This window comes from Tachyglossus aculeatus, chromosome X3 (genome assembly GCF_015852505.1).
Source record: "Tachyglossus aculeatus isolate mTacAcu1 chromosome X3, mTacAcu1.pri, whole genome shotgun sequence".
Lineage (NCBI taxonomy): Eukaryota > Metazoa > Chordata > Mammalia > Monotremata > Tachyglossidae > Tachyglossus > Tachyglossus aculeatus.
In genome coordinates this window covers 5,039,741-5,063,548 of record NC_052099.1, presented here as the reverse complement: position 1 = coordinate 5,063,548, position 23,808 = coordinate 5,039,741, and the positions used below count along the sequence as shown (strand labels likewise).

The following is a 23,808-nucleotide window of genomic DNA, read 5'->3' as shown; positions in this document are numbered from 1 at the left end:
TAAATTCAGTTGTATTTATTGAGCACTTACTGTGTGCAGAGCACTGTACTAAGTGCTTGGGAGAGTACAGTAGAACAGTAAACAGACACATTCCCTGCCCACAATGAGCTTACAGTCTAGAGAGGGAGACAGACAGTATAAGTAAAGCAATTACGGATGTGTACATAAGTGCTGTGGGTCTGGTGGTAGGGTCAGGTTGTGGGAGATAAATGGAGAGCAAGTCAGGGCAATGCAGAAGGGTGAGGGAGAGGAGGAAAGGAAGGCTTAGTCAGTGACTGTCACTTAACAACTGGAAGCCACGTATGTGGGTCTTGCTCATTGCAGTGGTTGGGCACTACAGCATTTACACAATCGTAAAACTGGAGTAAGTTTGCTTTTTAGTACTTGAGAAACCTGAGGGTTGTGTTCCTTAGAGCAAAGTGAACCACTCCCTTTGTTCCCTAACACTCATTTTCCATGTCGATTTTTATTTTTTCCAAACAAAAGCGCACAGGTTGCGTTTACATTTTCCTTTTCAATGTTTTTTTTTTTTAATCTTGCACCACCTTCCTTTTCCAATTGGTTGTTATCATCAATTTATAAATTGAGGTGTTCATTCTATTATGAATTCACGGTATGAGTTGAGCTTACCACCTACCAAGCGCTGATAAAAGTTAATCAGGTCGGACACAGTCCCAGTCCCACAAGGGGCTCACAGTCAAAGTAGGAGGGAGAAGGGGTTTGGAATCCCTATTTTACAATTGAGGAGACTGAGGCACCGAGAAGTAAAGCGACTTCCCCAAAGTCACATGGCTGGCTACGGGCAGAACCAGGATTAGACCCAGATCTCTTTCTACTGGATTGTGCTGCTTCCCATATTTACCTGTAAGCACTATCTATCTAGGGGCCTGGACAAAGGCCAGTTGTAATAGTGCTTCCGCCTAAGTCTCCTACCATTTTTTCCCTGTGGACTGGCTCCCAAAGTCCCATTATTAGGAGAGGTTGATGGAATAGGAAGGGGAGGAAATCTGGAGTTGCTGTTTTCCCCCCGTCTTCGTATTCATTCAGTCATGTTCATTGAGTGCTTACTGTGTGCAGAGCACTGCACTAAGCACTTAGCACTGACTGCACCTTCCCTTTCTGGGGCTACTGTCATCATTACCCCTCCAATATCAACGTGTACAATCCTTACAAAGCCCCAGTAAATTTGGCATTTTGAGCCTATTGTTGGATAGGGACCGTCTCTATATGTTGCCAACTTGTACTTCCCAAGCGCTTAGTATAGTGCTCTGCATACAGTAAGCGCTCAAGAGAATTGAATGAATGAGGATCAAAGCATCTAACATAATACCAAGAAATACCTCTAGGCAGTATAACACTGCACCCCAAATCAGGACGGAATTTTATTGCTTCAATCTGGGTAATATTCCTCCAGAAGACTGGATAGAACATATTAATATCCATATAGAAATAAGAAATCAGTCATCACTCTCTCAGTAACCTGTAGGGTGTAAAGAACCTTTCTGAACACTCATGGCCTGAAGTTAAGAGTTCAGAGCCTGGATACAGGACACCTGAGAACTGCAAAGGTAGAAACAATACTTTCCGGAACTTCCTCCTTTGTTCCCACGGAATGTTTCCTTATTTATCAATCCGTTAATATGTTGCAATAGCTTCCTTCCAATTGCTGAGTGTCCCATGAGTGCAGGTGCATTTTACTTCCTCCTTGCAGTGGGGTTCCATTACCCGGATTGGCAAATGATTGATCAGATTTTAACAATTAGTCCCATTAAAAAAAAATGAAGGGGAGCAGTCATTACTTTTTGTCTAAACGAACTGGATATGAGAACCATAGTTTGCCAGGAAATTTGTCCAGTTTGAGATCGCAGCAGAAGAGGATTGGAAAGAGTATGGGGCTTGTGCATCGGAGAATTAGGTTTCTTTTCTTTGTGCTGAATATGTGGTGGGACACGGATGGTTCGAGGCACGGTTCAGTTTAAATCCAAAGTGGACTAAATTTGTTTAAATTTAAACTGTGTAAATTAGAGGTTGGGTGCTCAAAAACAGCATTCTTCTTTCTAAAGACTTCCATATTCTGCTTTCTAAGACTATTTTCACCAAACTGTAGTTTGCTGATAAGATTGGAAAGTTCATATTGAAGGAGAAAATGCATTTGATTGATCTTACTCAAAGCAGTTGAGGTTTTTTTTTTGTTTTGCTTTGTTGTAATGGTATTTAAGCACGTACTGTGTGCCAAGCACTGGAGTAGATAGGCTCCCAGGGACGAGGGAGTGTGGCCATGGGTTTGAATCCCTACTCTGCCACTTGTCAGCTGTGTGGCTTTGGGCAAGTCATTTCACTTCTCTGGGCCTCAGTTCCCTAATCTGGAAAATGGGGATTAAGACTGTGAGTCCCACGTGGGATAACGTGATCACCTTGTATCCCTCCAGCGCTTAGAACAGTGCTTTGCACGTAATAAGCGCTTAATAAATGCCATCATTAATAAGTGCTTAACAAATACCATTATTATTATACAAGTTAATCAGGTTGGATACAGTCCAGGTCCCACATGGAGTTTACAGTCTAATCCCTATTTTACAGAGGAGGTAACTGAGGCATAGATAAGTAAAGTGATTTGCCCTAGGTCACACAGCAGATAAATGGCAGAGCCAGATTTGGAACCCAGATCATTCTGACTCCCCCGTCTGTGCTCTGTCTACTAGGCCATGCTGCCTCTCATTCTGAGTTAGGAATGGAAAGCTGTGAAAGTTCACGATTTTGTTTCTTCTGGTAGCAGCTAGGATATTGTCCAAGAAGCAGCCTGGCCTAGAGGAAGAACTTGAGTTTAGGAGCCAGGTGGCCTAGTGTCTAACCCCGGCTCTGCTACTCACTTGCTATGTTACCTTGGTCAAGTTACTTAGCTTCTCTGTACCTCAGTTTCTTCATCTGTAAAATGGGAATTCAGTACCTGTTCTCCCTTCCCCTTCAACTGTGAGCCCCATGTGAGACAGAGGCTATGTCCGGCCTCATTATCTTGCATTTACTCTTGCATTTTAATACAGTGCTTGGTACACAGTAAATGCTTGACAAATGCTGTTATTATTATTGGTATTATGATGATGATGTATTCCATTCACTCCCAAACTGGAAAATCCTACCCAATTTTTAGGCTTCAGACTTTTCATGCATTTTTATTAAAAAAGGAATGTGTTTGTGATAAGAGTAATGGATTAGAAAGCAGGGTTGATTTTGGTTTGTTTTTTTTTTTTGTTTGTTTTTTTTGTGTGTGTGTGTAATTTTACCAAATCTGTAAAATGGGGATTAAGACTGTGAGCTGTCTTAAGGCTGTGAGCTGTGACTGTGAGCTGACTGTGACTGTGGAATGTATCCAACCTGATCTTGAAGGGTACCCCAGTGCTTAGTACAGTGCCTGGCACATTGTGCTTAACAAATACCATTAAAAAGTATTAGGGTACCACTACTCTGTGTTTATTCTGAATCTGTGTCTCTAAATAGCAAATGCATTATTGCATGGTTTCTGAAGAAAAAATGTGCCCAGCTTATTTTTAACATTTCAGATAGGTATTTTTATCCAGGATGAGGGACATATAAAATAGACAAGAAAAATACATAATATCAAGAAAAGTAAAACAATGTAGCATATGTCATATCAAAGACACTTTTAAACAGTTCAAACAGCAAGGGTAAACATTCAAGTATTCCAAAGATGTAGAATAATTTGTGCCAGGTGGCTTTTGTGAAAAATATAATTTCCAATGTATGTGCAGAAATTCATTATTTGATGTTTGGATAGTGTGTTTGCAAAGGTGAATCAACAGCTCCAGATAAAGATGGGTGAAATGTAAGCATAAATGTTTCCTGATGAGTGAATGCCCTCATTCAACTGATTTGTCAGATGAAGGAAGTGGTCTTCCTGTGGGCATGTTTTCCATCTGTGGTATGTACTCATTAAAAGCTTTTAAGAGCAGGAAAGTAAATGCATGGGTGGCATATGATAATGTACTCAGTCACCTACTCATGTTTATATTAGCATTTTATTATTCTCTAAAGTGCTAGGACACCTGGATTGTTCTCTGCATACATCTGAATTTAAAATGGTAATTGTTAAGCGCTTAGTATGTGCCAGATGCTGTACTAAGCACTGGAATAGATACAAGCTAATCAGGTTAGACACAGTCTGTGTCCCACATGGGGCTCAGTCTTAGAAAAGGAGCAATGCCTAGTGGATTGAGCATGAGCCTGAGAGTCAGAAGGACTTGGGTTCTAGTACTGGCACTGTGACCTTGGGCAAGTCACTTAACTTCTCTGTGCCTCAGATACCTCATCTGTACAATGGGGATCAAAACTGTGAAGTGACACAAAGACACAGAGCAGACAAATGGAAGAGTCTGGATTAGATCCCAGTTCCTTATGACTCCCAGGCCTGTTGCTCTATCTACTAGGTCACATTGCTTAGTCCTGTTGTGGGGCCAAGTTAGTTGGAGTTAATCCCTGGGCTGGCCAAGCTCACTGCTGGGAAATCCTCTAGACTGTAAGCTCCTTGTGGGCAGGGAGTGTCTGTTTTTTGTTGTATTGCACTCTCCCAAGCACTTAGTACAGTGCTCTGCACACAATAAGTGCCAATAAATACGACTGAATAAATGAATGGATGCTCTCAGCTGCGTGACACTATACTGCCTTGTAAGGTGTTTTGAACTGGGAAGACAATTCCTTCTTCCTTGCAACCTGGAAATAACTTTAAATTAGGCCGGAGGGAGTGGTAATCAAACCTAAGAGCTGGGAAGAAAAATTGCAGATTGCAAGTGCTGTAGTGCTTCCTCTTGCTTGAAAAAGTAAATTACTAGAGTATCTGTCTAGAATTACAACAGTATTCCATTACATTTCACTATGATAGAGCTGAATATTAGAGCCATGCTAGTTCTAATAATATTGTGGCCTGGGGTTGAGAGCTTAAATATGAGGAGTTTCACCTCAAAGCCTTTCTATTTGTTTATATTAATGTCTATCCCCCACGTCTAGGCTATAAGCACCATGTGGGCAAGGAGCATGTCTACCAACTCTGTTGTTCTCTCCCATGTGTTTAGTACAGTGCTACACATTGTAAGCAGTCAGTATGGTAAGAGAAGCACTGTGGCCTAGTGGATAGAGCACGGGCCCGGAGTCAAAAGGACCTGGATTCTAATCGCAGCTCTGCCGCTTGTCTGTTCTGTGACCTTGAACAAGTCACTTAACGTCTCTGTGCCTCAGTTACCTCATCTGTAAAGTGGGGATTAAGACTGTGCACTCCATGTGTGACAGGGATTGTGTCCTACCTGACTATCTTGAATTTACCCCAGTGCTTAGTACAGTCCCTGACACTTAGTAAGAGCTTAACAAATACCATAATCAATTGTATTTGAGTGCTTACTGTGTACAGAGCACTGTACTAAGTTTGAGGGGAGCACAATACAACAATAGACATACACATTCCCTGCCCACAACGAGCTTGCAGTCTAGAGGGACTATTGATTGAGGTGCTTAAAACCTAAAGACCTCCCTGACAGAACACTTGCCTGAGTTGATTGACTACAATAATTGTGGTATTGGGTAAGCACATTCTATGTGGCAAGCACTATGCTGAGCTCCAGGATCGATGCAACCTAATCAGGTCAGACATAGTCCCTGTTCCCATGTGGGGCTCACAGTTTGAGAAAGAAGAATAGTATTAAATCCCCATTTTTTTACTGGTTAGGAAACTGAGGCACAGAGAGTTAAGTGACTTACCAAGATCACACAGCAGACAAGGGGCTGAGTGGGGATTAGAACCCAGGCCCTCTAACTCCAAAGCATGTGCTCTTCCCACTAGACCCCCCCTTGCTCTAGAACCACTACCATGATTGCTTTAGGTATTTCTTGAGTGGGATTTGAGGAGACAGCACTTCTGCTCTTTTCCATCACTTTCTTGAATGATTTCAAGGGACTTTTTGCCTGTTTCCAACTCGGAGTGGCCCAGATGGGCATGTGGGTTACTGGTATTGTCTTGGTGTCAGTTTGACCCTACTGATGATCCAGTAATGAAAGTTTCTGTTGCAATACACATATGCAGAGAGGCAAACAACTGAAGTCTTTGGTCTGGTTAACTGAATTTCTTGAATTTGTGCCAACTGGTGACTCAACTTTGCATTGTTACTATAGTTTTGGCTTGATTTTTTTGCAAGATAAAAGAAAAGGTTAAAATGGTACAGTTCATCCTGGAGAGCTTCAGTGCAGATAAGAATCAGTTATCCAAGCATTTAGAAGTGACCACAATGCATTCTTCAGAAATTTCATACTTTAGAAGAAAGTTAACATTTTCTGTGGCTGAATGACGTTTTTGGCTCTTGCCATTTTTGAGAGTTTCTTTAAGCAACTGAAAAATATTCTCATTTATAGGACTTCCATAGAGAAAGTCTATCTGAATCATTTTTGCTACTTGAATATTGTTTTTGAACTATTAAAATAAAAATTCATCTATAGCTTAGTTTATCAAATTTCCATTAGACCTCAATAGTAGGGTATAGAAGCTAAGGTTGTATCAGCTGAATAGAGGTGGAATTCCAAATCACTGAAAGGTTTCTATTTTGCTTAATTAAATAGGGGGGACATTCTTGAAACCTTATTTCCAAAAGAGAAAATAACATTACATTAACGTAAGGGGTTGTTTGAGGTATCACTGTTTTACAATCTGACCCAGATGTCACCACATACAAAAAAACTCCTCATGTCTGTAATAGTATTACTTTATCACATCTAGTTGATTTTTAAAAAATCCATTGCATTACAGTAAAATGTAACACAGGCGTTGTAAATGGAAAAACAACCAGATTTCATATTAAATTCATCACTGGTACTGCATTTATGTAGTTGCATCTACAATAATTCAAACAGGGTAGTATAAATTAACAATTTTTATAAGTTTAGTTAGAATATAGGTGTTTCAACTCATCAATGAACTAGGGTTGTTGTGTATTTAAAATGCCTTTTCAATCTGTCATTTACATTACTATTGGAACACTATCCTGGGCTACTTTCACTTGGGCTGGTACAGATTCATCACATAGTTCTGTCTTGTGGATAATAATTACGACAATAATAATTGATATTTAAGCACTTACTATGTGCCAGGCACTGTAGTAAGCCCTGGCATAGATAAAAGATAATCAGGTTGGACACAGTCCCTGTCCCTAATGGGGCTCACAGTTTTAATTCCCATTTTACAGATGAAGAAACTGAAGCCCAGAGAAGTTGTGAATTGTTCAAGGTCATAGAGCAGACAGTTGACAGAGTCAAGATTACAACCCAGGTCCTCTGACTCCCAGGCCTGTGCACTTTCCACTAGGCAACATCTTTGACTTGTTTATCTTTTTGTCTTGTTGTAAAATACCTCTGGAAAATTTAGAAAAATCGCTTAGTAAATTCCCACTTCCTCCAGGAAGTTTCCCCAATTAATTCATAGCATGATAGATGCCCACTGCATAGTGGGTGATGGGAACGATTATCCCTATAGCTTTTTTATCTAGTTGCCCAGATATACTCTTCTCGAGTTTCTGAAAAAGAGACCATAAATTCTTTAGGGGCAGGGAATGTGTCTGTTAATTCTATTGTATTGTTCTCTCCCAAGCACTCTACTACTTTCTTCAGAGTTTACTGAAGAAGACATTGTGGTATTTTATGCTATTTGTTAGGCATTTGCAATGTGCCAGAAAGTGTACTAAGTGCTGGGGTAGATACAAGCTAATCAGGTTGGACACAGTCCATGTCCCACATGGGGCTCACAGTCTTAATCCCCATTTTACAGGTGAGGAAACTGAGGCCCCGAGAAGTGACTTGCCCAAGGTCACAGAGCAGACAGGTGGCGGAGCAGGAGTTGAACCCAGAAACTCTGTCTGCCAGGCCCCTTCTTTATCCAGTAGGCCACACACTGCTTCTCTTTGCTTTTATCTGAAAAAATTATATTTGAATGTGTGTTTTTGGTGCACACAGCTGCACCCATGGGAACAAGAGACATTTTTGGGTCAATCCAGTTTTCTTAAACAAATAGCAGTTACTGTAACCCTGCATTTTTTTTAATCCCCCAAGAGTAGAGGAAGCAATAGAATTTGTTCTAGTGAACTTTCCCACCTTCTTGTCTGACCACTGTTTCCCAACCTGGACCTCAAGAAGCAAGATTTATTGCTCCTCCTACCCCATTTCTGGTATGCTTAGGTTCAAAGTACAGCCATGTGACTTCTAGGTTGGCATCCAAACAAAGGGTCAAGGCTGGAATATGTAAAACAATCCTGAAATGCAGTCTGTCAGTCAGACCCAACCTGGGAATGAACCGTTCCTAGGGTGGGCCTCTACAGTTATCCTAATGGTCCTCAACAGCAAAATCATTGCCTTTATTGGCTTGGAGCAAGTCTTGCTAATGGTAAGAGAAGCAGCTTGGCGTAGTGGAAAGAGCATAGACCTGGGAATCAGGGCTCTTGGACTCTAATCCCAGCTCTGCTTCTTGCCGGCTGGGTGACTTGGGTCAGGTCACTTAGCTTCTCTGTGCCTGTTACCTCCTCAGTAAAATGAGGATTAAATTCCTGTTCTTTGTTCTTAAATTGTAAGCCTCACGGAAAACAGGGACCCTAGCCGACCTGCTTAGATTGAATCTACCCCAGCACTTAATGTGGTGTATGACACGTAGTAAGAGCTAAACACTATTGTTGTTATTATTAATATTATCTTGTGGAAGTTTGCCATGCATGTGTGGCTCAATCTCATTTCTCGAACTGCTGTTACACTGAAGCAAAGAGATTTAAGATTCATTCATTCGTTAAATAGTATTTATTGAGTGCTCACTGTGTGCAAAGCACTGCACTGAGCACTTGGGAGAGTACAATATAACAAACAGACACATTCCCTGCTAACAAGGAGCTCACACTCTAGGGGATGGCGAGTTCAGTTTTTTTTCTGGTGTCCAGCTTACTACTTAACAGAAAGTGAAGAAGCAGCATGGTCTAGTGGATAAAGCACAGCCTAGGAGTCAGAAGGACCTGGGTTCTAATCCTAGCTCTGCCACTTGTCTGCTGTGTGACCTTGTGCACATCACTTCTTTGTTCCTGTTACCTCATCTGTAGTAATAATAATAATAATGGCATTTATTGAGTGCTTACTATGTGCAAAGCACTGTTCTAAGCACTGGGGAGGGTACAAGGTGATCAGGTTGTCCCACAGGGGGCCCACAGTCAATCCCCATTTTACAGATGAGGCAACTGAGGCATAGAGAAGTTAAGTGACTTGCCCAAAGTCACACAGCTGATAATTGGCAGAGCTGGGATTTGAACCCATGACCTCTGATTCCAAAGCCCATGCTCTTTCCATTGAGCTACACTGCTTCTGTAAAATGGGGATTAAAAGTGTGAGCCCCACGTGGGACATCCTGATTACTCTCTATCTACCCCAGTGGTTAAAACAGTGCTTGGCACATAGTACGCTCTTAACAAATGCCATAATTGTTATTATTCAGTCAGTCAGTCATATTTATTGAGCACCTACTATGTGTGCAGAGCACCGTACTGTTTGAGCGAGTACAGTATAACAGAATTCGTAGTCACGTTCCCTAACCATGAGGAGCTTGCAGTGTAGAGGAGGAGTGGGACATTAATGTAAATAAATTACAGATCTGAACATAAGTGCTGTGGGGCTGAGAGAGGGGAGAATAAAGGGTGCAAAATCCAAGGTTGATGCAGAAGGAGTTAGGAAAAGAGGAAATGTGGGCCCAGTTGGGGAAGACCTCTTGGCCTTATGTCCTTCTCGTCAATCAAACAGTAATATTAAGACCCTACAGTGTGCAGAGCGTTATATGAAGCACTTGAGTCTCTTAATATATTTAATTTGAGTTTCAATGGTAGTTCTTAATTTAATTATCTATAGATTGTCAGTTAATTCTTGCCTCACATTTTCTCCAACTCTTTCCATTGAAATTTTCTTTCAATTTATTAGCTTTTTGGGAAAATACATACTTTGATCAGATCTCCAGTTTACAGTTTCTTTTTCTCAAACATGGAATTACTAGAATCACCCTTGCAGCTCTTCAGAGAGGAATTATATTGGCAAGCTGCCAAATTTCTGATAAAGTTCCTGTTTGTAGTGTACATTACACATGCTTGCCAACAGTTCCACAACTTCCCCTTCAAGTTCTTTCGTAGTGCTCAAGTGGATGACAGTTGATGCTAAATATATGAAGTGTTTCCCGCAGCATGACCCTCTAACTTGCTTGCTCTGAAAAACAGCTGGGGGGTGACAATCTTCCCAGCAACTTCCTTGAAAATGGCTCATTTAAAAAGTTATTTGAGCCTTTCAGCTATCTCCTTTGTTCCAGGGTGTGTACCATTTACACTGTGATCATTCAATCAATCATATTTATTGAATGATCATACGTGACAGCACTGTACTAAGTGCTGTGGGAAAGTACAAAGGAGACTGTACAAATGTCTCCACTAGCCAGCTTCTCCCTTTGATATATTTGAAGAGCCATTTATTATTTGCCTTGGCATCAATCAGTGGTATTTATTGAGCACTAACTATGTGCAGAGCACTGTACTAAACACTTGGGAGAGGGCAATACAACAAAGTTACACATGTTCCCTACCCTCAGCAAGCTTACAGTCAGGAGGGGGAGGCAGACATTAATATAAATAGTAGCGGAGCAGAGTGGCTTACTGGAAAGAGCTTGGGCGTCAGTTCTATTTCTGGCTCCACCGTGTACCTGCTGTGTGACCTTGGCCAAGTCACTTAACTTCTCTGTGCATTCATTCATTCAGTTGTATTTATTGAGTGCTTACTGTGTGCAGAGCACTGTACTGAGCGCTTGGGAAGTACAAGTTGGCAATATATAGAGATGGTCCCTACCCAACAGTGGGCTCATAGTCTAGAAGGGGGAGACAGAGAACAAAACAAAACATATTAACAAAATAAATAAATATGTACAAGTAAAATAAATAGAGTAATAAATACGTAAAAACATATATACAGGTGCTGTGGGGAAGGTAAGGCGAGGGGATGGAGAGGGGGAGGAGGGGGAGACGAAGGAGGGGACTTAGTCTGGGAAGGCCTCCTGGAGGAGGTGAGCTCTCAGTAGGGCCTTGAAGGGAGGAAGAGAGCTAGCTTGGTGGATGTGGGGAGGGAGGACATTCCAGGCCAGGGGGATGATGTGGGCCGGGGATCGATGGCGGGACAGGCGAGAACGAGGCACGGTGAGGAGATTAGCGGCAGAGGAGCGGAGGGTGTGGGCTGGGCTGTAGAAGGAGAGAAGGGAGGTGAGGTAGGAGGGGGCGAGGTGATCAGGTACCTCATTTGTAAAATGGGGATTCAGGACTTGTTCTACTTCCTACGGTGATCCCTGTATGGGACAGGGACTGTGTCCAACCAGTTCAATCCTGTATCTTCCCCAATGCTTAGAATAGTACTTGACACATAGTAAGTGCTTAACAAAGGCCACAATTATTACCATTATTATCATGAAAGGTGCTAGTCAAGTTCTTCTCTGTTCCTGTTCACAACCAAACTGCCAGTCATTATTGACTTTCCAGTTCTCACTTGGGTAAACCTGTTTGAGAGTACTCCTGAGTTCGAATCCCAGCTCTGCCAAAGAGTATGGCCTTGTGCATATCATTGAATTTCTCTGGATTTCAGTTTCCTCGTCTGTAAAATAGAGAGAAGATAGATTGTCTTGGGTGGGATAAGGATGGTGTGTAAGAACAGTCTTGTGAACCCTCAGTTAGGGAATGGGAAAGAAAAATCAATCAGTCAGTGAGATTTGAGTGGTCAGAGAGGTAGGAGGAAAAAAAGCACCATATCTGAAACTGGAATGTGACCCCCTTTTTAGGGGGAGGGAGCTATCAATGGTGTTTAAGGTGTCCAAGAGGCAGAGAAGATTTATGACTGAGAAAAGCCCGTTGACAGTCATCTGTGACTTTGGTGCGTGGGATTTCATTACAGTGAAGGGAGTGAAAACCTGATCATAGTGGGTCAGGAAGAGTGTCAATGGAGAGGAAATGAAGGGAAGCAGCATGGCCCTGAGTCAGAGGACCTGGGCTCTAATGATGGTGATGATTATGATACTTGTTAAGAGCTTGCTATGTGCTAGGCACTGTACTAAGAGCCTGCCTCTTCCATATGTCTGCTGTTGGACTGTGGTCAAGACATTAACTTTTCTTTGCCTCAGTTCCCTCATCTTCAAAGTGGGGATTCAATACCTGTTATCCTTCCATCTTAGACTGTAAGTCCCATGTAGGTTCTGATTATATCTACTCCCAGAATTTTGTACAATGCTCTGCACACAGTAAGTGCTCAATAAATACGATTGAATGAATGAATGACAATAGAGTTGGTAGACACGCTTCATGCCCATAAGGAGCTCACAGTCTAGAGGGGAAGACAGTAAAATGAATTGTGAAGATGTACATAAGTGCCGTGGGCTGAGGCTCGCTGTGGGCTGAGGCTCATGGTGGGGTGACTGTCAAGTGCTTAAAGGGTTCAAATCCAAGGGCATAGGTGATGCTGAAGGGAGAGGGAGAAGGGAAAAACATGGCTTAATCCAGTCCAGGATTCTTTTTTAATGTGCCAACAGTAGTTGTTATGGGTGTTACGAGCTTAGGGCTGTACTGTGGAGAGAAAACAATTCATCTGAGGTGATGAGTGATGTGGGGCAAGGGCCTCAACTGAGAAGAGGAAAGAGTGTAGACTGTAAGCTCTTTGTGGGCAGGGAATGTGAGTAGAAGTTATATTGTACTCTCCCAAGTGCTTAGTGCTGAGCTCTGCACATAGTAACCGCTCGACAAGTATGATTGATAGGGTGAGAGAAGACTAAGGCTGAGGGTGGATGGTGAAAAGGGAGGGAGTGGGCAAGCTTATTGGAGTCTCTTGTTAGCCCCTAAAATTTGAGCACTCTTGCTCTGTGTGGATATCTGAGGACTTAAATATTATAGAAAATTCTTATAAATTGAAGATAGGCAAAATTTAGTAGAAATGTGATACAAAGAGAACTCTCATGTTAATGGCAACTGATTTGAAATGGAACAAAAATAATATTTATGAGTGTGGACTAGGGTGTGAGCACAATATTAATCTTTACATGTTTTTACTCAATGTATTGGGATGAAAGATTGAAAATAAATATTAAATTTGCAAAACATTAAGAATATGTTCCCTTATTCCCTTTCTGTCAACCACCCCAATTCTTGACTAATAGCTGCCAACTGGAGTGTAGTAAAGTGCTCCACCTAGAGGGAAAATATGAAATCTCATCTGCCCCTTCAAAATTGGTGACCCCAAATTCCAGGAGAATACCAGTTTTTTTCCTCTGAAGTCAGTCCTAATGTTCAAAAATATTGTTTCACCTGCCCTAGCTTCAGCTAGGAATGTCCCTATCCTAAACCAATCTTAGACTGTCAGTATTCTAATGGAACCCTTGTCCACAAGTACTTTATATGCAAGACTCAGATGAAGAGGGTGCGTGTGTGTGTGTTATTTTATGGAATTTTGTTAAGCAATTACTGTGTGCCAGGGATTGTACTAAGCTCTGGGGTAGATTCAAGATAATCAGGTTGCACAGTCCCTTTCCCACATAGGGCTCACAGCCTTAATCCCCATTTTGCATATGAGGTAACTGAGTCACAGAGAAATGAAGTGACTTACCTAAGGCTACACAGCAGGCAAGTGATGGAGCTGGGGTTTGAATCTTCTGACTCCCAGGCCCATGCTGTTTCTACTAGGCCATGCTGCTTCTCCTAATAGTTGCTTTTAACAGTTTAATTTCCTTTCATTTTATTTAAAGCATGTGTTAAATTGCTAATCTTTATAAAGTATGTATTAGCAATTTGTATCTTTTAAAGAGTGTGGTCTCTGTGGAAAAATATGACTTTATAATGTGGGTTGTCAACAATATTGCTGTATGAGTTTATCAATGTCAGTATTTTTTAAAGCTATGTTGGTGGTGTTGCATTTTCACATTCAATCGATTCTCCTGTTTATCTTGTTTTTGTGAAAATGTGGGTCAACATTTTTTCTGTGGTCTGATCAAAATGTATTCTGGGTAATAAAAAAGCCTCTGAAAATCGCTACTTTCATTTTTATCATTTTTGTGGTATTGAAGCCCTTGATATGTGTAAAGCACTGTTTTAAGCACTAGGGTAGATGTAAGTTGATCAGATTGGACAGAGTCCCTGTCCCTTATGGGGTTCATAGTCGAAGTAGGAGGGAGACTAGGTACTGAATCCCCATTTTACAGCTGAAATTGAGGCACAGAGAGGTTATGTGACTTGCCAAGATCACACAGCAACCAATTGGCAAAGTCAGAATTAGAACCCAGGTCCTCTGACTCCCAGGCCCTTATTCTTTACACAAGGCCATGCTGCCTTTTCAGCATGATTTCTATGTGGCACCAAGTCAGGCTAGGAGGCTTGGCATAAGTAAGGTTATAGGTACAAAGATCTAGAAAAACCAAGGAAAGCTCATCCTCAGCAGTTCATTGCACCAAGAGACAGTAATATCACACAGACTAGAATATAGGGCTAGAATAAAGACAGTTGTTTTGAAAGCTGTATTGATATAATAATAATGATAATATTGGTTAAATGCTTGCTATGTCAGGGTTCCCTTTTGACTTGGATGCCCTCTAGATATGCTGCATCTTTAACCAAATAGTAAATTGAAAGCATTCTTTACTGTTTCATAGGATCATGATGGGACTGATCTCAGACCTTTCCACAGTCAGAGGGCTTCTTTGTGAAACATCCCTATAGGACAGCCATAGTGTTCATTACATTTATATTCATCAGCCATAAGTTAGAATGAAGCTCTCAGACAGGAGGCTCATTTTGTTACACTTTCGTTACAAGCAAGACTGTGAGCCCACTGTTGGGTAGGGACTGTCTCTATGTTGCCAATTTGTACTTCCCAAGCGCTTAGTACAGTGCTCTGCACATAGTAAGCGCTCAATAAATACGATTGATGATGATGATGAAGCAAGAGAGTCAACTAGTCCTCTATTTTAGGGAATAGAATTTCATTAGACTGTGAGTTTACTGTGGGGAGGGAAAGTGTCTACCAACTCTCTTGTACTGCACTCTCTTGAACACTTTGTACGGTGCTCTGCACACAGTAAGTGCTCAATAAGTACAACTGATACATTGCCTAGAGAGAATTCAAGATGGGGAGCATTCTTCTCTCACTAGCCTCTTAAACACTGTTGCAAGGTTGCTAGTCTGCAGAATGATGGCTAAATGGAATAAAAAAATCAGAGGCTGCAACAATGTAAGGGAAAAATTGCAAGTGTAAACTTTACCTGACTACTTAGGGTGTCTAGTCTGACTAGCAGAACCCTGTGGAAATTTTAAGGTGAAGATTTTATTACTCCAGATTTCAAAAATGGCCTCTTTTTTGGGGGGAAAAAGTTGAGAAGAGGGGCTGAGCTAAAAAAAGGGGAAGAGTTATTTCAGGATTAAAATGGGATGATGTGTAAAGAGAGAAGTGGTACTGAATATCACTGACACCGATGGAGATTACTTTGGTTCCTAAATGGAGTCATTTCCTTTGTGGAGCCATTCAAACATTGCCAGTGACTAGAAAAGGCTGACTAGTAGAAGCAGCATGGAATAGTGAATAGAGCCTGGGCCTGGGAGTCAAAAGGTCATGGGTTCTAATCCCCACTCTGCCACTTCTCTGCTGTGTGATCTTGGGCAAGTCGGTTCACTTCTGTGCCTGTTACCTTATCTGTAAAATGGGGAGACAGCGAGCCCTATGTGGGACAGGGACCATGTCCAGCCCAATTTGCTTGTATCCACCCCAGTGCCTAGTACAATTCCTGGCACATAAGAAAGCGCTTAGCAACTACCATAATAATAATTATTATTATTATTGAGCTTTTGATTGGCAGACTGTTACCAATTGCTGGCAGGATCCCCCTCATAGGAGCTGAATGCCACTTTATAGCAGCAGGTTATTTGAAAATAGGTTATCTGAATTGGTGTTTGTACAGATTCCTGAAAAAGAATTGGACAAATGCTTATTGAGGCAAATGAAATCCAAACTTTTAATTATGCATTAGCTTCAGAAGATTGTGGCTGTGACTCATTTTGAAGTGTATGGGAAACCAGTCTGGGTACCCAGAGATATTGAGGATTGATGTAGTGTTCTATTTTTATTCTGACATCAGAAAAGTCACATACTAAATTTAGCACATTTGCTGTCCTGATAATGGGGTGGGGTCAGCCCTTAAATCTGGCTGTTAGAGTTTGCAAGATATTTGATGTTCAGCTACAGATGCAGTGTTGGGTAGAACCCAGTTTTTTAGGGAGAATTTTTATGTGCTATCAATTTTAGGCATGGGAAATTCTTCCTTGTCCTTGTGAAATGGACTAATTATTGAGTCATTCATTCACTCATATTTATTGAGCACTTACTGTGTGCAGAGTACTGTATTAAGCCCTTGGGAGAGTACAATACAGCAATGAACAGACACATTTCCTGCCCTAATGGTAGGAAAACATCACATTCTCTTCTCTAACACTGTTTTCATAGTCCTGCATTTTTGGAGAACTAGACTAGATTGCCAGTAGTGCCCAGTTGTAGGGCTTGTGACTGTCGAAATTGCAGTCCAGTACTACAGTGCCACAAGAAGAAATGGATTTAAAAATGTCATATCCTTGCTGGTAACTGTTTAAGGATTTGTCATGGGTAATATCCCAAGCCCCACTCCCACTCTCTGACAGGCAAAACGAGAGAGATTCATTTCAATCTGCATCAGAGACTGTAGTCACAGCTAAGGCAGAAGACATCTAGCTTGCATTTCTCACCACGGCCAGGGTTCAGATAACCCAGGTAGGAAAAAAGGACCTAGTTGTCGCTTAATTTGTAACAGGATAAAATAATCCTTTTAAAGTAGAAGTTACTCATATTAGTGACTAGCTCCTTCTCTAGGCTATAAGTTCATGGGCAGGGAACATATCTGCTAATTCTCTTGTATTATACTCTCCCAAGAGCTTAGTACAGTGCTCTATGCTTAAGGTGTTTTACGTTTTTACAATGGCACTTTCAGCTGTAGGATCCGCCTGAGTGACAACATCCATTTAAAACTAGCTCTTAATTCCTAAAGTTTGGAGTTGGTTTCAGTTTACTTTTAAATACTCTACTGTGTTTCTTATTTAGACTGAGGTAGCTGTTCTCATTTTATGGGTTATTTTTTATTTATAATTTTTTCAGAAAACATTTTGCAGGTAAAGTTGTATTGCAATTATAATTGCTATTTGTCAGTCTATTTACTATGTTTATATAGCTGAATTACAATTTGCCAAACACTGTACTAAGTGCTGAGGTAGATGCAAGATAATCAGATTGGATACAGTTCCTGGCCCACCTGGAGTTCACAATCTAAAGGGATGGGAGAACAAGTATGTAATTCCCATTTTACAGATAAAGAAATTGAGGTAAAGAGAAGGTAAGTAGTAGAGCTGGGATTAGAACTCAGGTTTCCAGACTCCCAGCTCTGTGCTCAGGCGTACTGCTTTTCTTTTAAATCATTTTAAATATTTTAAACCAGATTGAACAGTGTTTCACTATTTACACATCATAATTTTGAAATTGAGTAGGTCTATTCATCTAGTGTTTGAAAAATGTTCAGTTTACATTTGTGAAATTTTAACTTTTTGAAAGAGATTTGGGCATTTAAGCAAAATTTGAGTGAGTGAAATACAAAGAACCCAATAACATTCCTCTTAGATAATTTTTCCATTACAGTTGAACAGCTTGTATCGTAATTGTTGGAAATGTCTCCAAAATTAATTTTATATTTCAACAAACTTCAGCTCCATTGCTTCCTGGGAAATGTAGTTTTTTCTTTCTCTTCAGTTTCCTTGCCAGCCTTTTAACAGGAACACTTAGATGTTTGGAACTGCCCTCTCCAAAGACTGATCATAATTCAGCACCCCTAAAACAGTGCTCGAGCTTCTGTGGATTCCTCATCCACTTATCCACTTGGTCGTTGCACTTATTGCCCCAGTGGGAACAGGAATGACAGGGGTGAGCAAATGTGAAAGTCACTTCGCAAGTCACTAGCCTTATAATCACTTCCTTTGTGTAGGTTCTTGGCTCAAAGTCTCATTCAACAGGAGAGTCCATTGTGTGAGTACAGGGCAGTTTGTTACATTTTGAGAATGTTCTCAGTGCTTAGTACAGTGTCTTGCACACAGTAAGCACTCAAATATGATTGAATGAATGAATGTTTGAAATGGTGGCATTTTAATCCCACCAATCAGTCAATCAGTGGTATTTATTGAACACAGCTCTGTACTAAACTCTGTGAGAACACAGAATGCAGAATTAGAAGACACGCTCCCTGCCCATAATGAGGGACCGCCCATTCTCCTCAACCTGTGTATGAATTGATCCTTCTGAGCAAACTGATTACAAATCAGCTCACCGTTTACCATATGTAGTTAACAAGAAAAGCAAAAATATGAAAAACAACTTTGCTTTTTGGCAAAAAAAACCAAACCCCAAAAACCTTGCTCCTGTCCAACAATTCGTGCAGCCAGCTGTTATTTAGATGTGTGTGCTTTTGCCTCGTTAGACTGAGCAGCTGAGAGTACTGTATTAGCCGGAAACCAGGGCATTTATGATTGAGTTCCTGTTATTGACTTACTCCTAAACCAAATGCCAGGTTTTTCTAGACACAGTACAGTAGACCTACTGTGAGAGCCCTCTGTGAGCACTGTTTTGACATTTTAAGCTACAATTTTTGTTTTATAAGTCAAGGGTCTTTTTTTTTTTTCTTAAGTGACCTTTTTCTCCAGGCTTCTAAAAAGTTTTCTGAGGGTGATTAGGAAAGGAATTGTTGATTTTTGAAAAAATGAAGCTGGTGTAATATTATAACAACTCTATTAGCTCAGCAAAGGACTGCAAGTACTTAAAGTGGACCAAATTGAGTGTGCTGTTTTTGCCTCTGTAGAATGGCAGTGTCTGAATAGGGTAAACATGTTTTTTGAATAAAATATTTTGATAGGAAAATCAATTTTGGGCTCAAATTTAGCTGGGGAAATATAGCAATCAGGATGTTAACCTGACTGTTTAAACAGACAAGGCTCATGTTTTTTGGAGTCTCATCCGCAAGTCCAACTTTGTGACAATGGGCTCTGAGCTAGTAGTCCTGAGTTGAGAAAGAGATCTTGGAGTCATTGTTGTTGACTATTTTTAAAATCCTTGCAACGGCAGCCAAAAAAACTCAAATGCTGGAAATGGAGAATCCAAATGAAACCAAAGTCGAGGTTGGGTCATTGTATACCTCATTCAGTTTTGGATACTAAATCCTAGGGGTGGACAAGATAGAACTAGGGAATGTGTCTGTTTTATTCTCCCCAGAGCTTAGTACAGTGCTCTGTACACAGTAAATGCTCAATAAATACAATTGACAGACTGACTAGAGTTGCAATGACTAGGGAAATGGAGAAACAATGCCAGCATGGACTGAGGGAAATTTTAGGGATTATCAAGGTGAGCTAGCTATTATGCGGTTTCTTCCAGCCATTCTTGGGGTTCACTGTCTGAGACAAAATATTGGGGTGGTGCAGATTGTTAGGTATGTTTTCTGGTTTTGAAATCAGACTAGGAATCCTGATATGAGAATATCTGTCCAATCCATAGACTTAGTAATAATTGCTTTCAGACTTCCCTCCCCATCTTCCTATTTCCCTTTCTTCTTTCTGTCTTCCCCTTTCTGATCCCTCAGCCATGCTGCTGACCTGAGTAAACCAGGATAAGTCTTAAAATGCAGAAAGGGTAGAGAGGGTGAAGGGGGAGGACAAGGGTAGTTGAAACCCTGGACAGCAGCGAACCTGTTTTCCAGCTCTGTTGTGTTGTACTCAAGTGCTTAGTACAATGCTCTGCACACACTAAGCACTCAATAAATGATTGTGATTCATGGCACTTGTTAATTAGATGGATTTCCAGGACAGGATGCAATCCTGTGGCCAAAAAAAAACCTCTTCTAATGAACCCTATCATTCCCCCAGTTGTTAGGGCGGTAACTAGTCCGTTACTGTTAGCAGCATTAAAACACAAAATATGGGAGTATTTGAGTAATAAAGATACACAAGTGCTGAGGGTATTATTAATTATATGTGATGGACTAAATACCATCATCATTAGTTTTATTAACAAGCCCATAACAAATACCACAATTAATATTTCTGTCATTATTATTAAATGACATCATTATAGAGGTGGTTGATGGTTTTATATAGCTTGGGGTGTACTTCCTTTCAATTGACCAAATGAGTCTCCCTGCCATAGGGTTGTGGGAGGAAGCTGGGAAAAGGTCCAAATAAGGAAACTGGGGAATTGTGGGGACAAGAAGAGGATGAAGCAACATAGTCACGGGGAGAGGGGTGATCAATCAATCAATCAGTGGTCTCTACTGAGCACTTACTATGTGCAGAGTACTGTACTAAGCACTTGGGAGAGTACAATACAATAGAATTAGCAGACGCGTACCCTGCCCCCAAAAAGCTTACAGTCTAGAAGACAGACATTAATATGAATAAATAATTTATATTATAACTTAAAGATACGTATATGTGTTGTGATGTTGGGGTGGGGTGAATACGAGGCAAATGTGAGAAGTGATTGGAGTTAGTGATCGAGATCATGCTTGAGGAGTTTTGGGGACAAGAGTGGAGTAGAGTGGAGAGATTGAAAGGAGAACAAGGTTTTGTTTGACACTGTGGACCACCCCCTTCTCCTCAACACGCTATCCGACCTTGGCTTCACAGACTCCGTCCTCTCCTGGTTCTCCTCTTATCTCTCCAGTCGTTCATTCTCAGTCTCTTTTGCAGGCTCCTCCTCCCCCTCCCATCCCCTTACTGTGGGGGTTCCCCAAGGTTCAGTGCTTGGTCCCCTTCTGTTCTCGATCTACACTCACTCCCTTGGTGACCTCATTCGCTCCCACGGCTTCAACTATCACCTCTACGCTGATGACACCCAGATCTACATCTCTGCCCCTGCTCTCTCCCCCTCTCTCCAGGCTCGCATCTCCCTCTGCCTTCAGGACATCTCCATCTGGATGTCTGCCCGCCACCTAAAATTCAACATGTCCAAGACTGAACTCCTTGTCTTCCCTCCCAAACCCTGCCCTCTCCCTGACTTTCCCATCACTGTTGATGGCACTACCATCCTTCCCGTCTCACAAGCCCGCAACCTTGGTGTCATCCTCGACTCCGCTCTCTCGTTCACCCCTCACATCCAAGCCGTCACCAAAACCTGCCGGTCTCAGCTCCGCAACATTGCCAAGATCCGCCCTTTCCTCTCCATCCAAACTGCTACCCAGCTCGTTCAAGCTCAGCCTATCCCGTCTGGACTACCGTATCAGCCTCCTCTCCGATCTCCCATCCTCTTGTCTCTTCCCACTTCAATCCATACTTCATGCTGCTGCCCGGATTGTCTTTGTCCAGAAATACTCTGGGCATGTTACTCCCTTCCTCAAAAATCTCCAGTGGCTACCAGTCAATCTGTGCATCAGGCAGAAACTCCTCACCCTGGGCTTCAAGGCTCTCCATCACCTCGCCCCCTCCTACCTCACCTCCCTTCTCTCCTTCTACAGCCCACCCCGCACCCTCCGCTTCTCTGCTGCTAATCTCACCGTGCCTTGTTCTCGCCTGTCCCGCCATCGACCCCTGGCCCACGTCATGCCCCGGGCCTAGAATGCCCTCCCTCTGCCCATCCGCCAAGCTAGCTCTCTTCCTCCCTTCAAGGCCCTACTGAGAGCTCACCTCCTCCAGGAGGCCTTCCCAGACTGAGCCCCTTCCTTCCTCTCCCCCTCATCCCCCTCTCCATCCCCCATCTTACCTCCTTCCCTTCCCCACAGCACCTGTATATATGTATATATGTTTGTACATATTTATTACTCTATTTATTTTACTTGCACATATCTATTCTATTATTTTGTTAGTATGTTTGGTTTTGTTCTCTGTCTCCCCCTTTTAGACTGTGAGCCCACTGTTGGGTAGGGACTGTCTCTATATGTTGCCAACTTGTACTTCCCAAGCGCTTAGTACAGTGCTCTGCACACAGTAAGCTCTCAATAAATACGATTGATAGATTTTGGGAAAATTTTGAAAAGGTGGAGATTTGGAGAAGGAACAAGTGAGAGAGTAGTCAGAGGTTTTGAGGACTGTAAACTCTGCTATAGATGGCAAGTTCTCCTTTGTGGCCAGGGATTGCAGCTACCAAACTTACCAATTATATTATACTTTCCCAGCTGCTGAGTACAGTGCTTTGCACACAGTAAGGACTCCACAAGTGCCATTAATTGATTGATGGGATAAAGGTTTAAATGGAAGGTGGGAATGAGTTCAGAATGAGGCAGCTTGAGATAGGGAAGTATAAGAATCCTGTGGACATTTTGGAGTTCTCAGTAAGGTATTTTAAAATTATGAATACATTTGTGAAGTGCCACAAGGAAAACCCAGTTTTATATTAGGGCATTAAGTCCTTTATACTGTGAGCTCGTGGGCAGGAATGTCTTGTTATAGCGTACTCTTACAAGCGCTTAGTACAGTGCTTTGCACACTACAAGTGCTCAATAAATATGATTGAATGAATGAATGTAGTGACAAATTAGCCCTGCAGGAAGAACACAGTGCTTGTTGTTTGGAGCTACTTCAAATTATGATCTCTTGTGAAACATCTATATTCTTGTGTTGTACTCTCCCAAGCGCTTAGTTCAGTGTGCAAACAGTAAGTGCTAAATTAAGTATGATTTATCTGTGTGAACTCTGGGGTCTTTTAAAAAGAGCTTCTTGTATACTTTAATGTATATTCAATCAGTGGTATTGAGTGCTTACTATGTGCAGAGCACTGTACTAAATGCTTGGGAGAGAACATTACAACAGAATTAGCAGACACGTTCCTTCCCCATAACGAGCTTACAGTCTAGAGGGACTGTTTTTAAGTCTGATCTTCTAATTGAATAGAGAAATCCTCCTGATGTCACCAGGATAGGACTGTCACAAAAGTGGTCAAATAGCAATTAGATTTCAAACTCTGAGAACTGTGCTTGACTGGATCATTGTTTTGATCAAACCAACCCATGTTTTGTAAGCAATAAATTTAAAATCCTAAATAGGATAAAGGTGGTTAATAGAAAGAAAAACTGGTGCTGTGATATGGATGAGAGTTTCAGAATCCATTAGGATGACAAAAAATGAGACTCCTGATAGAACAGAATCCCTTCATAAAGAAAATGGTTTTAGTTAAATTTCTTTGTGAGTTTTTAAAACTCATGTGATGTTTATTGTAATGAAATATATCACTCCCTTCTGTGTTGCTCTGGCTTGCTCCCTTTGTTCACCCCCCTTCTCAGCCCCACAGCACTTATGTACATATCAGTAATTCATTTATAGTATTATCTGTCTCCCCTACCCTAGAATGTAAGCTCACTGTGGACAGGGAATGTGTCCATTTACTGTTGTACTCTCTCAAGTACTTAGTACAGTGCTCTGCCCAGAGTAAGTGCTCAATAAATATGATTGAATGAATTAACTTGTATCTCCCCAAGCACTTAAATGCCAACAGTGCTTGGCATATAGTAAGCACTTAAAAAGTACTATAATAACTATTATAATTCCTTAAAGCACTCAAACACTTTGACCTACCTACCTCACCTCACTGCTCTCCTACTAAAAATCAGCACACACACTTCATTCCTCTAATGCCTACCTTCTTTCTCACTGTAACTAAATCTCATCTATAATAATAATAATAATGGCA

General features: G+C 41.4%; 1 pseudogene; it reads left to right on the top strand.

Annotated features, from left to right (window-relative positions):
* The window catches only part of LOC119948719, a 6,233-nt pseudogene extending 3,389 nt beyond the window's left edge, over positions 1–2,844 (top strand).
* The last annotated feature ends 20,964 nt before the right edge of the window (positions 2,845–23,808 follow it).